This window comes from Hemiscyllium ocellatum, chromosome 28 (assembly GCF_020745735.1).
Source record: "Hemiscyllium ocellatum isolate sHemOce1 chromosome 28, sHemOce1.pat.X.cur, whole genome shotgun sequence".
NCBI classification, from domain to species: Eukaryota; Metazoa; Chordata; class Chondrichthyes; order Orectolobiformes; family Hemiscylliidae; genus Hemiscyllium; species Hemiscyllium ocellatum.
Window position 1 is genome coordinate 18,229,769 of NC_083428.1, and position 13,263 is coordinate 18,243,031.

The following is a 13,263-nucleotide window of genomic DNA, read 5'->3' on the forward strand; positions in this document are numbered from 1 at the left end:
ATCCCTCCAAACCCTTCCTATTCATATACCCATCCAGATGCCTTTTAAATGTTGCAATTGTACCAGCCTCCACCACTTCCTCTGGTAGCTCATTCCATACACGTACCACCCTCTGTGTGAAAAAGTTGCCCCTGAGGTACCTTTTAAGTCTTTCTCCTCTCACCCTAAACCTATGCCCTCTAGTTCTGGACTCCTCCACCTCAGGGAAAAGACTTTATCTATTTATCCTATCCATGCCCCTCATGATTTTATAAACTTCTGAGGTCACCCCTCAGCCTCCGACACTCCAGGGAAAACAGCCCCAGCCTATTCAACCTCTCCCTGTAGCTCAAACCCTCCGACTATAATTCTGGGTAATCCAAGATGGAGGATGGGAAAAATTTCTGGCTGTAACAGACTATTTCTTTTTTTGTATTTTAGGTGTTGGAGGGGATGTCCTCAAATTCTAGGGGCAGCAATTACTGTTTTATATGTTATTGCATTGCTTGGAACTTTGGGGAGAAAAAAATGCAAACAACAGTACTTGTAAAAGGGAGGACAGACAAAGGCAGCACATGGTCAGGTCAGTGCAGGACAATAGACAATAGGTGCAGGAGTGGGCCTTTCAGCCCTTCGAGCCTGCACCGCCATTCAATATGATCATGGTTGATCATTCCTAATTAGTATCCTCTTCCTGCCTTATCTCCATAACCCTTGATTCCACTATCTTTGAGAGCTCTATCCAACTCTTTCTTAAATGAATCCAGACACTGGGCCTCCACTGCCCTCTGGGGCAGAGCATTCCACACAGCCACCACTCTCTGGGTGAAGAAGTTTCTCCTCATCTCTGTCCTAAATGGTCTACCCCGTATTTTTAAGCTGTGTCCTCTGGTTCGGCACTCACCCATCAGCGAAAACATGTTTCCTGCTGCCAGAGTGTCCAATCCTTTCATAATCTTATATGTCTCAATCAGATCCCCTCTCAGTCTTCTAAACTCAAGGGTATACAAGCCCAGTCACTTCAGTCTTTCAGTGTAAGGTAATCCTGCCATTCCAGGAATTGACCTCATGAACCTACGCTGCACTCCCTCAATAGCCAGAATGTCTTTCCTCAAATTTGGAGACCAGAACTGCACACAGTACTCCAGGTGTGGTCTCACCAGGGCCCTGAACAGCTGCAGAAGCACTTCTTTGCTTCTATATTCAATTCCTCTTGTTATGAAGGCCAGCATGCTATTAGCCTTCTTCACTACCTGCTGTACCTGCATGCTTGCCTTCATTGACTGGTGTACAAGAACACCCAGATCTCTCTGTACTGCCCCTTTACCTAAATTGATTCCATTGAGGTAGTAATCTGCCTTCCTGTTCTTGCCACCAAAATGGATAACCATACATTTATCCACATTAAACTTCATCTGCCATGCATCTGCCCACTCACCTAACTTGTCCACGTCACCCTGTAATCTCCTAACATCCTCATCACATTTCACCCTGCCACCCAGCTTTGTATCATCAGCAAATTTGCTAATGTTATTGCTGATACCATCTTCTATATCATTAACATATATTGTAAAAAGCTGCGGTCCCAACACGGATCCCTGCGGTACCCCACTGGTCACTGCCTGCCATTTCAAAATGGAGCCGTTTATCACTACCCTTTGTTTCCTACCAGCCAACCAATTTTCAATCCAATATAGTACTTTGCTCCCAATACCATTTGCCCTAATTTTACTCATTAACCTCCTGTGTGGGACTTTATCAAAAGCTTTCTGAAAGTCCAGGTTCACTACATCTACTGGATCTCCCTCGTCCATCTTCAGAGTTACATCCTCAAAAAATTCAAGAAGATTAGTCAAGCATGATTTTCCCTTCATGAATCCATGCTGACTCTGTCCTATCCTGTTACTACTATCCAGATGTGCCATAATTTCATCCTTTATAATAGACTCCAGCATCTTTGAGGTCAGACTACCTGGTCTATAGTTTCCTGCTTTCTCTCTCCCATCTTTCTTAAAAAGTGGTATAACATTAGCCACCCTCCAATCCTCAGGAACTGACCCCGAATCTATCGAACTCTGGAAAATAATCACCAATGCATCCACGATTTCCCGAGCCACCTCCTTCAGTACCCTGGGATGTAGACCATCAGGCCCCAGAGACTTATCAACCTTCAGACCTAACAGTCTCTCCAACACCAAATCCTAGCAAATATAGATTCCCTTAAGTTCAAGTCCTTCAGCCACTGTTACCTCAGGGAGATTGCTTGTGTCTTCCCAGTGAACACAGATCTGAAGTACCCATTTAATTCTTCTGCCATTTCATTGTTCACCGTAATATATTCCCCTGTTTCTGTCTTCAAGGGCCCAATTTTAGTCCTAACCATTTTTTTGCCTTGCACATACTTAAAAAAGCTTTTACTATCCACCTTTATATTATTGGCCAGTTTACCTTTGTACCTCATTTTTCCTCTGCGTATTTCCTTCTTAGTAATCCTCTGTTGCTCTTTACAAGCTTCCCAGTCCTCAGTTTTCCCACTTATCTTTGCTATATTATACATTTTCTCTTTTAACTTTATATGTTTCTTAACTTCCCTCGTCAGCCACGGCCGCCCATGCCTCCTCCTGGGATCTTTCTTCCTTTTAGGAATGAACTGATCCTGCAACTTCTGCATTATACACAGAAATATCCGCCATTGTTCCTCCACGGTCATCCCTGCTAAAGTATTGCACCATTGAACTTTGGCCAGCTCCTCTCTCATAGCTCCATAGTTCCCTTTATTCAACAGAAGTACTGTCACTTCCGACTGTACCCTCTCCCTCTCAAATTGCAGATTGAAGCTTAATGTATTATGGTCACTACTTCCCAATGGCTCCTTCACTTCGAGGTCTCTGACCAATTCTGGTTCGTTACACAATACCAGATCCAGAATTGCCCTCTTTCTGGTCGGCTCCAGCACCAGCTGCTCTAAGAATCCATCTCTGAGGCACTCCACAAAGTCTCTTTCTTGAGGTCCAATACCATCCTGATTCTCCCAGTCTACCTGCATATTAAAATGCCCCATAACAACTGTAGTAACATCTTTGCGACAGGCCAATTTCAACTCCTGGTTCATCTTACATCCGACATCCAGATTATTGTTTGGGGGCCTGTAGATGACTCCCAAGAGGGTCTTTTTACCCTTAGTATTTTGCAGCTCTATCCACACTGACTCTACATCCCCTGACTCTAGGTCTCCCCGCGCAAGGGACTGAATATCCTTCCTTACCAACAAGGCCACCCCACCCCCTCTGCCCGTCAGTCTATCCTTACGATAGGAGAGAGAGAGAGAAAACAAAATGCACTCTGCTAACTGAAACAGCAGTGAACTTGCACAGTTACTGCCTTTACTGTTTGAATTCATGTATGTGTGTTCCTGGTATTTGACCAAAAGTGACTGTAGTGGACCTGAGACTGGTCGTGCTTTGGAGAAAGTAAGGACTGCAGATGCTGGACATCAGAGTCGAGATTGTGGTGCTGGAAAAGCACATCAGATCAAGAAGCATCTGAAGACCAGGAGAATTGACCCTGATGGAGGGCTTATGCCCGAAACGTCGATTCTCCTGCTCCTCGGATGCTGCTTGACCTGCTGTGCTTTTCCAGCACCGCAATCTCAACAATAGTTGTGCTTTGCCATGCCATAACTGGAAGAACTAAGATGAAGTGAGTAAGTCAACGTTGACTTCAGTAGAATATGTTATATAGGCAGCTACAGAGAAGGATACAGTGCGACAAACCTCATTTTGGCATGTGTCTATTAGAGATGGAGAGATGGCAATCTCTCAGCTATCTGGTGACAGATTTAAGTATTACATTCAAAATGTATACAACACACAATTATGTCAGCAGCCAGTGAAAACTAAGGAGACCCACAATGATAACTTCACATATTGTAGTGACAGTTCTAAATCTGGGCTCTCCCTTCCCATGGGACAGTGAGACATCTGAAAGGAAGTGATGGTGAGGAGGATAAACAAAGGTTATCATTAAACTAGAAAGAGTGCAGAAAAGATTTATTAGGATGCTACTTGGATTGGAAAGTTTGAATTATAGGGAGAGTTTGGATAGGTTGGGACTTCCTTCAGTGGACTGTAGGAGAATGGGGGGTGAACTTACAGAAGTCTATAAAATCATGAGAGGCCCAGATCAGGTAGATAGCCAACAGCTTTTTCCCATGTTAGAGGAGTCTAAAACTAGAGGACATAGGTTTAAGGTGAGAGGATGAGATACAAAAGGGTCCAGAGGAGCAATTGTTTCCCCCAGAGAGTGTGAATGTCTGGAATGGGCTGCCAGAGGTAGTGATGGAAACAAGCACAACTCTATTATTTTAAGAAACGTTTAGACAGGCACATAGATGGGATAGGTGCAAATGGAAGAATTTGGACCAAAAAAGAGTAATGGGACTAGTTTAATTGTGAAAACTGGGAGGCACGGACAGATTGAGCTGAAGGGCTTGTTTCCATACTGTAGACCTATGCCTCTTCAGGAGTCTCTCACTGTGAGGAGACAGCGTCACAGGGTCCATGCTGCAGCTCAGTTACACACACCAAGCTGGGACTGATAGGACAGGGAGTGTGTCCCACATGGTGTCATAACAGATTACAAGTGAGCAAGAACAGGTCAGGGAGAGAGGGACATCTGTAAAGAAACCCTATCAAAAGAAGCAGGACAGTCAAAATCCCTTTAGCTGGACTGAAACTCTGAGCTTCTAGGCCACTATTGAAGAGTACAATTCTGGGGCAGCAACAGAAAGGAATGGAAGTATGAGCAGTCTGACCAACCACACTGTGCATGTTTGTAGAGGATTGGTGGAGTCCACCTATAGTATGAGTGTCTCAGGCCTTCCATGGGAAGGATGACCAGCTGCATGCTGCTTCAGATATGGTATCAAATGAATGTATGGGCCCACACTTTTGGCTTTAACCTTCTACGATCCATTTTAAACAGGGTTGGTGAAGTTGTTCCTTGTCCATTCAATATTCCATCGTTCTGCCCAGTGCTGGCAGGCTCTTACAATGAGCAATGAAAGTGGCAACTCTGTTCAAAATGTTTCCATTTCCCACCAAGCTGGTAGTGATGTGTCACTTGTATTAAGGTTAAGAATAAACAGGTGGAAGGTAATTGATTAGTTAAGAATTGAACACATTTAAAAAGGCCATCACGTGGCTCAGTAATGGGTGTTCCTAACCTTGGACCAGGAGGCCTGAGTTCAAGTCCCACCTGCTTCAGAGGTATGTAATAACATCTCTGAATAGGTTGATTAGAAAAATAGGTAAAAATTAAAAAGGGGCCATCAGTGGTCTTGTGTTACAGTGGTAGTGTGCCTACTCTGAGCTAGGAGCCCCAGGTTTAAGACCCACCTGCTCCAGAAGTGTGTAATAACATGTGAACAGATTGGTTAGAAAATATTTTCAGAAAGGGGCAGCATGGTGGCTCAGTGGTTAGCACTGCAGCCTCACAGCGTCAGGGACCCGGGTTCGATTCCAGCCTTGGGTGACTGTCTGTGTGGAGTTTGCACATTCTCCCTGTTTCTGCGTGGGTTTCCTCTGGGTGCTCTGGTTTCCTCCCACAATCCAAAGATGTGAAGCTTAGGCCATATTAAATTCCCCAGAGTGTTCAGGAATGTGTTAGTGAGGGGTGAATATAGAGTAATTGGTTAGGGGAATGGGTTTGGGTGGGATTATCTTCAGAGGATCAGTGTTGAGCTGAAGAGCCTGTTTCCACACTGTAGGGATTCTGTGATTCTATGAACCTTTCAGGTGCCCGACAGAAGCAAGGGCTCAAATTGTTGGGATGACAAAAGTTGGCTGTGCTGGTTGCTGGAGGAGTGGGACAAATAATGCTGATAATACTATCATGTTGTGTATTGTTGGATGTTCAACCTGCAGCCAATGCTATCCATCAGTTTAAAGCTATGGCGTTCTGCCCCAAAGATCCTGGGCCTCGCAGCTTGAGCATATGTACCTGCCTCCGTTTCTCATTGCACCTCCCTCCGTTTCCTTTCAGTTGGCTTCCTGTATGGGCTGCAGCTCACCCTTCACTTTCTCACCTTGGTGCACCAGCTCGACATGCTTTGACATTCTGTTCAGTCCTCTGGCAGTGAGGAAGGTCAACAATCTGGTGGCTGTCTGTGTTGGAGTCCTCCCCTTACTCTCGGAGATCTGGGGTGGAGGGTGTTAGAACATAGAACATAGAAGGATACAGCGCAGTACAGGCCCTTCGGCCCTCGATGTTGCGCCGACCGAATCCTACCTAACCTATACTAGCCCAATAACTTCCAAATGCCTATCCAATGCCCGCTTAAATGACCATAAAGAAGGAGAGTTCACCACTGATACGGGCAGGGCATTCCATGAACTCACAACCCGCTGTGTGAAGAATCTACCCCTAACATCTGTCCTATACCTACCACCCCTTAATTTAAAGCTATGTCCCCTAGTAACACCTGACTCCATTAGCGGTAAAAGGTTCTTAGTATCTACCCTATCTAAACCCCTAATCATCTTATACACTTCTATCAGATCTCCCCTAAACCTTCTCTTCTCCAATGAGAACAGCCCCAAGTGCCTCAGCCTTTCCTCATAAGATTTTCCTACCATTCCAGGCAACATCCTGGTAAACCTCCTCTGCACTCGTTCTAAAGCTTCCACATCCTTCCTATAGTATGGCGACCAAAACTGCACACAATACTCCAGATGAGGCCTCACCAGAGTCTTATACAACTGCAACATGACCTCAGGACTCCGGAACTCAATTCCTCTGCCAATAAAGCCCAGTACACCATATGCCTTCCTCACAGCACTATTTACCTGGGTGGCAACTTTCAGAGATCTGTGTACATGAACACCAAGATCCCTCTGCTCATCCACACTACCAAGTAGCCTACCATTAGCCCAGTAATCCATCATCTTGTTATTCCTACCAAAGTGAACGACTTCGCACTTAGCTACATTGAATTCCATTTGCCACATTTCCGCCCAGCTCTGCAACTTATCTATATCCCGCTGTAACCTACCACTTCCTTCCTCACTATCCACAACTCCACCGACTTTTGTGTCATCCGCAAACTTGCTTACCCAGCTTTCAAGTCCTTCCTCTAGATCATTTATAAAGATAACAAAAAGCAATGGTCCCAAAACAGATCCTTGTGGTACACCGCTAGTAACTGCGCTCCAAGATGAACATAATCCATCAACTACTACCCTCTGTCTCCTTCCAGCCAGCCAATTCCTAATCCAAACCTCTAATGTATCCTCAATGCCATACCTCCGTAGTTTTAGCATTAGCCTACCATGGGGAACCTTATCGAACGCCTTACTAAAATCCATATACACAACATCTACTGCTTTACCCTCGTCCACTTCCTTAGTCACCTTCTCAAAGAACTCAATAAAGTTTGTGAGGCACGACCTGCCCTTCACAAAACCATGCTGGCTATCCCTGATCACGTTATTCCTACCCAGATGTTCATAAATCTTATCCCTTACCATTCTCTCTAAGACTTTGCCCACCACTGAAGTCAGACTCACTGGCCTATAGTTACTAGGGCTATCCCTACTCCCTTTCTTGAACAATGGGACCACATTCGCTATCCTCCAGTCCTCTGGTACTATTCCCGTTGACAATGACGACATAAAAATCCAGGCCAATGGCTCTGCTTTCTCCTCCCTAGCTTCCCATAGGATCCTGGGGTAAATGCCATCAGGCCCAGGAGACTTATCTATATTCATCCTTTCCAATATTCCCAAAACCTCTTCCCTGCATATTTCCAGGGCATCCATTCTAATTATTTGTGATTCCATATTCACATCAGCAACAGTGTCCTGTTCCTGAGTGAATACTGATGAAAAGTACTGATTTAATGTCTCTCCAATCTCCTCCGCCTCCACACACAACTTCCCACTACTATCCTTGACTGGACCGATACCTACCCTAGTCATCCTTTTATTCTTGACATACCTATAGAAAGCCTTTGGGTTTTCCCTAATCCTACCAGCTAAAGACTTTTCATGTCCCCTTCTCGCTTCTCTTAGCTCCCTCTTTAGCTCCTTCCTGGCTACCTTATAACTCTCAATCGCCCCCACTGAACCTTCACGCCTCATCTTTACATATGCCGCCTTCTTCCCTTTCACAAGGGACTCCAATTCCTTACTAAACCACGGCTGCCTCACAAGGCCCTTTACACCATGCCTGACTGGTACATACCTATCGAGGACACGCAGTAGCTGCTCCTTGAACAATCCCCACATCTCATTAGTGTTCTTCTCTTGAAGCCTGTTTTTCCAATCCACACATCCTAAGTCAAGCCTCACTGCATCATAATTTCCCTGCCCCCAGCTATAACTCTTGCCCTGCGGCGCATGATTATCCCTCTCCATCACTAAAGTAAAAGTCACCGAGTTGTGGTCACTGTCCCCGAAGTGCTCACCTACCTCCAAGTCTAACACCTGGCCTGGTTCATTACCTAGAACCAAATCCAATATAGCCTCCCCTCTTGTTGGCCTGTCGACATATTGTGTCAGGAAACCCTCCTGCACACATTGTACAAACACCGACCCATCTAATGAACTCGAGCTATAGCTCTCCCAGTCAATATCTGGGAAGTTAAAGTCCCCCATAACAACCACCCTGCTACCTTCACTCTTTTCCTGAATCATCCTCGCAATATTATCCTCTACTTCTCTAGGACTATTAGGAGGCCTGTAGAAAACACCTAACAGGGTGACCTCACCTTTCCTATTTCTAACCTCAGCCCAAACTACCTCAGATGGCAAGTCCTCTTCCATCGTCCATTCCACTGCTGTGATACTATCTTTGACAAGTAATGCCACGCCTCCCCCTTTTTTACCCCCATGTCTGATCCTACTAAAACATTTGAACCCTGGAACGTGCAACAGCCATTCTTGTCCCTGTTCTACCCACGTCTCTGTAATGGCCACAACATCGAAGTCCCAGGTACCAACCCACGCTGCAAGTTCACCTACCTTATTCCTTATACTTCTGGCATTGAAGTATACACACTTCAATCCACCCTTCTGGTTACAGGCACCCTCCTTAGAGATCACTGCATTATTCCTAACCTCCCTACACTCAAGGTCCTGTACCCTAAAGCTACAGTCCTGGTTCCCATGCCCCCTCGGAGTTAGTTTAAACCCTCCCAAAGAGCACTAGCAAACCTCCCCCCAAGGATACTGGTGCCCCTCAGGTTCAGGTGTAGCCCATCCTTTTTATAGAGGTCCCACCTTCCCCAATCTCAAACTTCCACAGATTGCATAGTTCAATGGTCTCTCAGTTCGCCTGTAATTTCTGTGGAGTCCAGGGACCGCATGTGCAACAGGTGTATGAGGCTGCTGCCCATTTTTCAATGTACAGTATAAGGGAACTCCTCTTCAAATGTAACTTGAAGTTTAGCCGCAGCTCCTGTTCTTTGGCTACCCAATGCAGAGAGGGATAGGCAGGTTGGAAGGGCCTGCTACTGGGCCCAGGAAGCTTGACCATTAATGGGTCCATTTCCCAGGCCAGGGAGGTGGTGGTGGTGGTGTCATAATACCCTAATCTTCCCTGGTTATATCTGCATCTCAATGACCCTGGAGAAAGAGCATGGGATGTCCACTGATGGTGTAACAAATGGCCACTGCATGAGTCAGGTGACATCATCACCCCGTAAATGTTAAGTTTCCTTTGAACTTTGACTTCTCTTTTCAGGGCCCTTTTAAGGAGTTGTCACATTTTTAATTTGGTTTGATTCCGTTTCAAGTGGGTTAATGAAAAATAGCCTCAAAATGAATTTTTAATTTAAACTTGATAATTTGTCTTTGAAGTTTTGCTCTTTGTTTTACTGCACCTTTGAATGTCAGTTGGTTTGGTTGTCCATTTCTTTCTCATTTATTCAAAAGGGTGTAAATAGGGAAGTCAGTGCTTGTGATGCAGTGTTAGTGTCCATACCTCTGGGCCAGGAGACCTAGGTTCAAGTCCTACCTGCTCCAGAGATGTTACAGTGTCTTGGAGCAAGTTACTATATCTGTAAATGGCGACTCCCTGGAGCCAGTAATTTCAGTGGCCTTGAGGAGTCTGTCATCCATATTTATGTTGGGTGTGAGGTTGTGTGTGCTGTTTTGATGTGAAGGGGCTGCTCTTCAGTGTTGCTTGTGCTTCAGCCCCATGCTCCTGATCTTTGTAGAGATGGAAGGCCAGATCCAAGGTCCCCCATGTGAAGCTTTTCCCAGGACTGATCACATTGTGCTATTAACATGTCCAGTTTGTGGGCAGTTGAGAGATCTATTTTTCCCAAATACATGCCCCTCCTCCATGGTTACATCAAAGGTTTTGGGGTTTTCCTTTGAGGGAAGCTATTGTGGTACCAATATACTTGATGCCTTCTGTCATCACTAAGCATGCTGGGGCCACCTGCCTGGCAGCTTTGCTAACAACATTGGATCTAATTTCAATGTCTCCAATAAAGTTTATGATTTAACTAGGGTACCGTTTGAGGGACTGTAAAGACATCCAATTTGTTTGTTTATATTATTAATTTTCTTGAATGTAACAAGGATTTTGAAGGGATTAGTACATCATTGACACCCTAAATGTTTCATGATTTTGGTTTATGTCACAATGATAGGAAAGTGGCCCTTTAAGGAATTTGTCATGCATAGATTTGATTATTGCTCTTTAAAAAGCAGAGAAAAGCACCGACAAGGTGCTAGTAGGTGAGAGTCAGACGGATGTAATTATAGCAGTATTCTGTTAATGAACAACTTTATGCAAATCTTTTTCTTGATAGTTTTTTCGTAATTTACCATCTGGCTTTGGGTCCATTTAAAAGCTGCCACTGTGTAGATCAGTCGCACATGTTCTCCCCAATGGTTGTCAGTGGAACAATTATGACATTCTCCCGCAGAGGATGCAATCAATGGTTTACGGAAACAAAACTGAGAGCTGTACTGACCATGTCATTTATATTTCCAAATATCACTAGTTTGTATTTTGTGAATCCAGGACTTTTACTTTATGCATACATAGTGCAATACAGCACAGGAACAGGCCTTTGCCCCACCATGTCTATGCCAACCGTGGTGCAGTTCTAAATTAATCCCATCTTCCTGCACATGGTCCGTATCCCTCTATTCTCTTCCATTTAATGTGTTTGTCTAAATGCCTCTTAAACATTGCCAACATCTCTGCTTCTACCACCTCCCACCTCCCCGGCAGTACATTCCAGGCATCTACCGTTCCATGTGTTTTTTTTTAAAAAAACTTTTCTTTGCACGTCTCCCTTAAACTTTTCCCCTCTCACCTTAAACCTGTCCTCCCTAACATTTTCAGTCTGGGGAAAAGACTCTGACCATCCATCCTACCCATGCCTATCAAAATTTTAGATATTTCTACCAGGTTGTCCCTTAGCCTCTGATGCTTCAGAGTTTGTACAATCTCTCCTAAGAGCTAATACACTCAAATCCAAACAATGTCTTGGTAAACCTTTTTTGCACCCACTCTAAAGCTTCCACATCCTTCCTACGGTGTGTTGACAAAATACTCCAAATGTGGCCTAACTAAAGCCCTATACATCTGCAATATGACTTGCCAACTTTGATACCCAGTGGCCCGACCAATGAAGGCAAGCATGTCATACACCTTCTTTACCACCTTAGGCACTTGTGTTGCCACTTTCAGGGAGCTATGGACTTGCACCCCAAGCTCCCTCTGTGTATCAAAGCTGTTAAGGTTCCTTGTATTTACTGTGTACATGCCTCTTGCATTTGAACTCAAAAGAGACATCACTTCACCCTTGTCCAGATTAAACTTCATCTGGCATCTCTCCACTCAACTTTTCAACTGATCTATATCCTGCTGTATTTTTAGACAACCTTCCTCACTATCCTATAATGTGGGACCTTGTCAAATGCTTTTGTAACATACAACATCCACTGCCCTACTCTTGTCAATCATCTTTGTCACTTAAGACTATAAGATCGTAAGATATAGGAACAGAATTTTCATGTCATCTGCAAACTCACTCAACAGACCACCTACATTTTGATCCAAATCATTTATATGTATTACAAACGATGGAGATCCCCATATTGATCCATGCAGAACACTACAGGTCAGGCTTCCAGTCAGGAAAAAAACCCTTCGCAACTATCCTAAACCTTCTCTGTCCAAATCAATTTTATATCCAACTTACCAACTCACTGTGGATCCCATACAACTTAATCTGGTTCTGGACCAGCCTACAATGTGCGACCTTGTCAAATGCTTTTGTAACATTCAACATCCATTGCCCTACTCTCGTCAATCATCTTTATCACTTAAGGCTATAAGATCACAAGATATAGGAACAGAATTAGGCCATTCAGCCTGTCGAATATGTTCCAGCATTTGATTGTAGCTGATGTTTCTCAACCCCATTCTCCTGCCTTCTTCCCAAAACACTTGATTCTTTTAAGAACCTATCTGCCTCTGTCTTGAATGCATTCAATGACTCGGGGCTCCACAGCCCTCTGTGGCAATGAGTCCACTAGTCCTCAAAAAACTCAGTTAAATTTGTGAGATAAGAACTCCCCTCCATAAAGCCATGCCAACTCTCCCTAATAAGTCCATATTTTTTCAATTGTGAGTAAATCCTGTTTCTAAGAATTTTCTCCAATGATTACCATATATACTCATGTAAAGGTTGATCTCATTTAAAGTCGATCCATTCAGTAACAAAATTTTGATATACCTTGTGTAAAAGTCGACCCCATCTTTTCAGGGCTCTCTTCCTACCATATATGGAGCCTTAAAGGGCATAGTACTTGGATACTACCAGAACATACCATATTGTTACCTCAAAATTTCATTACCGATATAAGAAAACTTGAAGTGTTGGTATGTACCGATAAACTACAAAACTAAGCTGTATATACGATAAGAGTGTTAATATGATGAAGCAAGCTACAGTAAATGTGTACTCTCTATGGTAGGCTTTTCATTAACATACTTTCATTAAATTATGGCACTAATTTATGTGGCGTCCTGACCATCTGCTGGTTTGACTATTAACATTTCTACATGAGTAGACCTATATGTACTTTACAGTATTGGTAACTGGAATATAGTATGACAGTACTGTTCTACTGTGGCAGGCAGAATGGTGACAGTTATTTTGTAGATAATTATTCAATAATGGCCATAATTCCTTTTCCTTTTTTGTTAATATTTATATAGAGATCTGGCTCTTGTTTGTCTATTTTTTGACCTATACCA

General features: G+C 43.9%; 1 protein-coding gene across 2 annotated transcripts in view; it reads left to right on the forward strand.

Moving 5' to 3' along the window:
• The window catches only part of cbarpb (CACN subunit beta associated regulatory protein b), a 182,558-nt gene that overhangs the window by 48,961 nt on the left and 120,334 nt on the right, over positions 1–13,263 (forward strand). The window lies entirely within an intron of this gene.